The following is an 8,138-nucleotide window of genomic DNA, read 5'->3' as shown; positions in this document are numbered from 1 at the left end:
GGGGGGAGAGGGGGGGGAGAGGGGGGGGGAGAGGGGGGGGGAGAGGGGGGGGGAGGGGGGGGGGGAGGGGGGGGGGGAGAGGGGGGGGGGAGAGGGGGGGGAGAGGGGGGGGAGAGGGGGGGGGAGAGGGGGGGAGGGGGGGGGGGGGAGAGGGGGGGGAGAGGGGGGGGGGGGAGAGAGGGGGGGGGAGAGGGGGGATTTGCTGTTGAAGACCACTGGAGCAAGTATGTCTTCAATTAAATTAGGTATGTGCAGTTTTTTTTAATGACACTCTCTTCATAACTTAGTCATACATTTTATGACCATTGTTCTTTTATTCAACACCAAAGAATTAGGATGTGTAAGGAAAAAGCAAAATTAAAAAAAAAAATTATTTGTGTTGTAAAATGTATTTCTGTTCATTAACCTTTCTATAATAGTAGAATATACTCATGATAGGCCTGACATTGTACATGTAGTCTAAGAACCACAGACTATTGGAAATAATAGTCGTTTTCACACATGATTGTAGCGCAATGCGTATGCGCATTTGGCGTGCATACCTTTCTTTTTGCTGAAAAGTTGCATTACGCCATATTATGAATTTTGATGTAAAATTCAGAATTTTGGACATCAAAATTCAGAATTTGTAAAATCAAATGTCGGGAGGTCTTCAACCTGAACCACAATCCTACCTCTGCAACAATCTACCATGGAGTTGTTTTGGTTGCACTGCATATTTTAGTTTTTGCATTATTATGGCCTGTTTACTCAGTGTATACTGATTATTAATTTATTTTATATTTGATTATTGTATATTTATTTGTGTTATTGTGTCAATGAACCTGCAAAAGATGTGACAAGAAAGAATTTGTTTGATCTGTTCAATTTCATCTGCATATATGACAATTAAACACTTTTGACTTTCTCTGGATTTGCCTTTAATCTTTTTGCCAATTACCTTAAACGTGCATCCTTTACCACAGATTGCGAAGGGAATTGGTTATTTCCTGTTCACCCTATCATGGCTCTTCAATGTTGTTTTGCACATCAGTTATACCTTTCTCCCAGCCTCCTTTGTTCCAAAGAAAACAATCTTTCTTCAGTAAAATTCTTTATCTCTTGCAACGTCCTTGTTAATTTCCATTGCAACCCCTTCAGTCCTATTGCATCCAGTAATGTGATTACCAGAAGTGCTTGCTAGATTCTGGTTGCGAATTAGCTGGTGTATCATACAGTTCTGGTAAGACACCTTGGCTACCACATATTATACCTCGGTCAATAAATGGAAAGCGGAACACTGGTTGGGTTACAGGTGGATATCCAGAGGCTTCACAAATGAGGAATTTAACTCGTGTCGTTAATGGTGATCCTCATTGTCAGCAATATCTTCTGCTTCATTAACATTCTTTACAGTAGGAAGTCCAAAATCCTTTTCCAGTCTGCACTATATTGTCTCCACAAACGCATACATGACTTTGTTCTGAAATGACTTGCAATGCCACATAATGGGAAATTTTGGGATGGGCACCCATGTGCCATGAGCAATCAAATAATGAAAAATAATATGGTGCAGTGGAGCTGCCTCACAGCACTAGAGACCCAGGTTTGATCCTGACCTGGGGTGGTGTGTGTTTTTGTGTGTGTAGCGTACACGCTTTCTCTGTGATTCGTGGGTTTCCTTCGGGTGCTCCGGTTTCCACCCACAAAAGTGAGAACACAGAACTTGTATGAACATGTGCTCAGTGATCAACATGGACTTGATGGGGCGAAGGGCCTGTTTCCATGCTGTATCTTTCAATCAATCAATAATGTTTCTGTTTGCTATTCTAATGTGGCCTGCTGACTAATGTGTGAGGCATTGCATTTTGGGACATCAAACCGTAGCCGGACATCAACAGTGACGCTTTGTTCCTTCAAATTTTTGTGAATCTGACTACTGAATGTCTTGTTTACCCTCGTAAATAAATTATTTCATACTATTGATTGGATTCATTTTTCACGTATCAATGGACTGATCAGCTGGGAAAATATCTTGCAGTGTACATATTTCCCCACTAAAAGCCACATGGCAAATTCCAGCAAGGTGATATAATGCTCTGTATCCTTCCTGTTATGATAAAAAAAATTAAATACAAATTGCAAAGGAAAATAATTTTATTTCCGCATTGACTCTTATATCCTCACAATAGCCTGAAATACTTCACTTCAAATGAAGATAGTTTAATTTTAATCTACGCAAAGGAATATTGGAAGACAGCATATCTGACTTGGGTTTGAGTGTTACCAGTGAACCATGTTCTCACATGTACCTGTATTACATAAACCTACATAGGATATGTAACGGAAATGCTGGAAATCCGCATCAGTCAAAATGCCTGTTAAATATTGTTATTGTACCTGTCTCAACTACGTCCTCAGGCAGTTTGTTCCCTGTACCTTTTGCGTGAAAATGTTGGCCCTTAGGTTTCCATTAGATCTTTCCTTTCTCTCTTTAAGCTTATGCGCTCTAGTTCTTAATTCACCTGCCTTGAGAAATAGACTGTGTATTCACCCTATCTATGCCCCTCATAATTCTACACCTCTATAAGATCACCCCTTGGTCTTCTGTGCTCCAAGGAATAAAGTCCTAGCCTCCCCTAACTTCTCCCTAAATCTCAGACAATTGAGCCCAGGCAAGGTTTTGTAGATGTTCACAGCACTCTTTCCCGCTTTGTGGCATCTTTCCCATAACAGGGTGACTAATACTGAACACAATACTCTACGCACACCCTCACCAACATCTTGTACAATTATTATATTGTCCCAACTTTTATACTCAATTGCCTGACTGATGAAGGCCAGTGTGCCAAAAGCTGCCTTCATCACTCTATGTACCTGTGACTCCAGTTTGATCTAGATCCCCCTGCTCTACAATACTCCACAGGGCCTGGCTATTCACCGTTGATGTCCTACCATGGTTTGACATCCCAAAATGCAAAGCTTCACACTTATCTGAATTAAGCTCTTGGCTATTCCTCAGCCCTCTTACACAGCTGATCAAGATCCCGCTGTATTCATGATGACCATCTTCACTATCTACGATACCATACATTTTAGTGTCATTTGCAAACTTGCTTATTCAACTTTGCTGTTTATTATCTCCTTCAATGATTTGGATGAGAATATACAAAGGGCCCAGCACCAACCCCCAAGGCACACCAGTCCAAAAAATAACCTTCCACCACCACCCTCTGCTTCCTATCATGAAGTCAATTCTGTATCCAGTTAGCTAGCCTGGATCGTATTAGATCTAATCTTCCAGAGCAGCCATCCATGCGGTACCTATAATCAAAGGCCGTTGAAGTCCGTGTGTGGGTGGTGAAACCCAAGGCCCTTTAATATTCAAATTCCTAATTCTCAGAATATTGGATTACGTTGCTTTTGTGGCTGGAACTTAATCCTGCACCCTTTGTGAAGTTTGGAAATATTTTACCATGGTATTTCTAAGATCCGTGTTTATAATCATTTTAGATGGAAATAACAGGTTTTAACCTACAACCAGATAATTCTGTTCTCTGAAGCAGTTGGCATGATTATTTTCTTGCAGATATACCTTTGAAGGTTTTTATTGCCACTGGGAAAAGTATTATCAACCCATAACGTCCTCCAAGAAGCAAGACAGTTTCAAGATGCAGGAGTGTTCAAACATGAAAAGTTAAGATAGAATTTTAGTGAAAACCAGACCAAGCGAACCCGTTGGGCCCAAACCTCTCCTGCATTGGTGCAGCACCCTCTTCCTCCCTTCCCTCCACCCCCTCCCTCCCCCTCCTCCCTCCTCCCCTTCCCCCTCCCCTCTCCCTCCCCTTCCCCCTCCCCTCTCCCTCCCCTTCCCCTCCACCCCCCTCAACCCCCTTTGTTCTCCCTCCTCCCCTTCCCTCCCTCCACCCCCCCTACCCCCTCCCTCCCTCCCACTCCCTCCCTAGGACATAGATTTAAACTTTAAAATGTGAATAACTTAAAAAATATAACACCGATTTCTATGAAACTTCTTCAATTAGCATCAAAGGGACGACGGTGAGCAAGGTGGGCCTAAAATTGTCGCGCTATCGTGTACTGTTTTGGCTGTAGTTCAGGAACAAACAAGAGTTTCAGTATATAGATGCTGTTCATGTTGGGATCAGTTTAAATATGAATTTTATTGGATGTTAAATAGTTTTAGAAAAGGATAGTACTGGTACTCAAGTTAAGTTCTAAATTGGTGCAAAGCCAATTAGACAGGATCTTTCAGAAGCTGATTGGGGAAGGCAGTTTGAAGTCAAATGGATGTCTGGTTAGTGAGAGGTTTTAAAACACGAGAGGAAAAATTCGGAGTCAGCATATTCCTGTGAGAGTGAAGGGTAAGGCTGGCATTAGTAGGAAATCCTGGATGACGAGATATTGAGGTTCTAGTCACGAAAAAGGAGGCATGTATCAGGTAAAGGCAATTGGGATCGTGGATTCCTTGAAGAGTATAGGGGTTGGAGAAATAAACATGGGAAAAGGCAAAAAAGGGATAGGAGATGTCTTAGGTGGTGAATTTTATGGGGAATCTGAAGAGATACTATAAATATATTTTAAGGGAAAAAGAGAACTAGGGAGAGAATGGGGCACCTCAAAGACAAACTGGGCATCTATAATTGGAGGTGTTGGAGATGGGCAAGGTCCTTGCTGAATATTTCCCTATTTTTAAATTCCCCAAAAAGATAGAATTTGAGGTAGAAAGGTAAGTCTTTTAATGCCCAAGAATTTTACCTCCTCAGTCCTATTGCAGAATCTTTGCCAAGAAAATCCAGTCTTCTTTTGGCTTCATAGATGCTGCTTGGCCCTCTAAGTTCTTCGGGTGTTTGGTTTATTGTTCCAGATTACAGCATTGCAGTCTCTCTTATCCCTAAGTATTTAACTTAGTCTTTTTTCCATGTTATAAGATTCAGAAAAGTGGTCAGTGAATGCCATTGGAATTTTACTGAATTTATTAAAAGTGTAAAAGTGTTTGTGTGTTGGATGATTATAAATTTTAGAAGAACCTTGATTGATTCGTCTTCTAAGGAGAACACTCCGTGTTTTTCCTCATTATTTGTTCAAATACATCATTGACAAAAACTAACCCTGGCTGTAATAAAAAAACACAAAGGCCATATAAATAGCTTCTTTCCCTCTGAGAATGTAAAATTAGTTAATAATTTAGCAAAAGGTTAATGTTGACCAAGCTTTGAAACTGCAGCAAATCATACAGTTAAGTTGGAAGCAGCACTTCTGGATCTGGTTCATGGACAGAAGAAAATAATTAAAGTTAAAAAAAATAATATCACTTTTGTATGCAACACATCCTGCATCCTCCCAGGACTTGAACAGTGCCAGCAGTATAGTTGACAAAGTTTTAATTGTGATATATTTTATGTTGGTGTACTTAATCATCATCTTAAATAATCTTTCTGGGCAAACTTGATTTAGCAAAAATGCCATGTACATGTGCGAATATATGAATGGATGAGTTGTTACTTTAGCTCAGCGTGCCAGGCAGTGAATAGTTGTGATCAACAGCTGAAAACCCTGTTTAGCAAACCATGAATATTTTGATGTTTTATAAGTGATCAGTTGGTTCTGGTGCTTAGGTTATCATCTCATTGGCTGAAAGATAAAAAGCGGCTTAAGTACTGTTAAAATCTTTGTCAGTAGCCAAGCGATTAAGTAGTTCTAAGCATAAAGTGGCATTATTTAGTTTTTTTTTAAAAACAGTTGCCGGGTGTTCGAGAGGTTAAACTAGAACTCTATTTTGACCTGGTATTGCCTCATGGCATTTCTGATGCTTGTGTGCAAATTAAAATGACTTCACTAACTAGATGCAGCGAGTCTGAGAAAATCATTTCCATGTTTCTCAAGCACGTTAGTACCATTGTAGAGGTGCACTCGTTGTGTAAACACTCCTTTTTAAAATTAACCAATACAGCCCCGTCGCTCACACGCGCAGCCCCGATTTCAAATTTCAACCGCAATTTCTTTTGTTCTCCGCCCACACACGATGGCCCGCTTTTTGGACCGCGTGATTGGTCGGCCCAATGTCCGCCGGCACACCAAAGCGGCCGATCCAGTGGGCAATGAGGGCACGTGCACATGTTGCAGTGGAGGTATCTGAGAGCGGGACGGCTTCCGGCCATCTCGGTCCACAATCATGAAAAGGTGGGTTACATCTCTGAATGGGGGCAATGGTCCAACGATGTCGACGTGGATGTGGTCGAAGTGCCGGTGTGGCAGGGCCTAATTCTGCAGTGGCACCTTGATGTGTCGCTGAATCTTTGAGGTTTGACGGGGGATGCACGCCCTGGTCCAGTTGCCGACCTGTTTGTGCAACCTGTGCCACATGAACTTGGCTGCCTTCAGTGCCGTTGTTGCCCGGATAGAAGGGTGAGCCAAACCATGAACGGTGTCGAAAATCTGGCGGCATCTGGCCACGGGGATGAGGGGTCTTGGCTGGCCGGTAGACACATCACAAAGCGTGGTGTCAGCGGGCCCGAATTGCACATCCTCCAACAACAGGCGTAAGATGGTGGTGCGGTAGGCTAGCATCTCCTCATCCTCTCGCTTTGCGGCCACCACGGCCGTGTAGTCGACGCCCGGGGCCAAAGTGTGGATGGCATTGATGGCGGTGCAGGACAACGCATCTGCGACCCGGTTGGACTTGCCAGCGATGTGCTGGACGCAAGTTGTGTATTCCGACATGTAGGCCAAGTGGCGCTGCTGTCAGGATGACCAGGGTTCAGACACTTTGGCAAAGGCAAACGTGAGCGGCTTGTGGTCGGTGAAAGCTGTGAAATCCCTTCCCTCGAGGAAGTAGCGGAAATGCCGGATGGCCAGGTAGAGAGCGAAGAGCTCCCGGTCGAAAGCACTGTATTTCTGCTCGGGGGATCTCGGGTGACGACTGAAAAATGAGAGGGGCTGCCAGCTTCCATTTATCAGTTGTTCCAGCACTCCGCCCACGGCTGTGTCAGATGCGTCAACCGTGAGAGCTGTTGGCGCGTTGACCCGTGGATGTGCCAGCATCGTTGCCTTTGCCAGTGCCTCTTTGGCGTTGTTGAACGTGGACGTGGCTGCGTTGTCCCAAACTAGCTCTTTCGGCTATTTGGCCAGGGCCTTGAACAGCGGTTGCATGATCCTGGCGGCTGCTGGCATGAAATGGTGGTAGAGGTTGACCATGCCGACAAACTCTTGGAGTCCGTTCACCGTAGAGGGTTTGGCAAACTTGCGAATGGCCTCGACCTTGGTCGGGAGTGGGACCGCACCGTGCTGGTTGATGTAGTGGCCAAGGAAGCTGATGGAAAGAAGGCCAAACTGACACATGGCAAGGTTGCTGGCCAGGCCATGCTCATTGAGCCTCTGGCAGAGCAGCCGAAGGTGGAGTTCCTGGCGAGAGCAGCTGGCGACGAGGATGTCGTCGAGGTGGATGAACATGAAGTCCAGCCGTGTCCGTGAGCCGTTGGAAAGCCAGGGCGGCGTTCGTGAGGCCGAAAGGCATCCGTAGGAACTCAAAAAGCCCGAACGGGGTGATGAGAGCCATCCGGATGGACCGGAATCTGATGGTAGCCACGTATCAGGTCGATTTTGGAAAAAATCTTGGCGCAGTCCAGATTGACCGTGAAGTCCAGGATGTGAGGGACAGGGTACCGATCGGCCATTGTGACGTCGTTGAGACACCGGTAGTCCCCACAGGGTCTCCAGCCCCTAGATGCTTTGTGGACCATGTGTCTGAGCGGCACACTATGTCCATTTCCTCCATCTTGTGGAACTCGTCTTTGGCCAGTTGAAGCTTGTCAGGGGGGCAACCTGCGTGCATGGAGTGGTAGTGGTGGGGATATGGTGCTTCACCCCATGCTTGGGGCTGGCCGTTGTGAACTGGGGTGTTACGATGTGGGGGAAATCGGCCAAGATCCTGGCGTACTCGTTGTTGGAGAAGGTCACCGAGCCATGATATGGCGCAGTCAAATCGGCGTGGCGCAAGGCGATCGACTCGAACATCTCAGAATTGACGAGATGTTCCTTCATGTCGACCAGCAGGGAGTGCGCCCATACAAAATTGGCGTCCAGCAGCGGTTGGGAGACGTTGGCGATAGTAAAGTGCCACTTGAAGTGAAAGTAGTTGAAGT

This window comes from Rhinoraja longicauda, unplaced genomic scaffold, assembly GCF_053455715.1.
Source record: "Rhinoraja longicauda isolate Sanriku21f unplaced genomic scaffold, sRhiLon1.1 Scf001315, whole genome shotgun sequence".
Taxonomy (NCBI): Eukaryota; Metazoa; Chordata; class Chondrichthyes; order Rajiformes; family Arhynchobatidae; genus Rhinoraja; species Rhinoraja longicauda.
The sequence above is the reverse complement of the archived record's forward strand: the minus strand, read 5'-3'. Positions refer to the sequence as shown.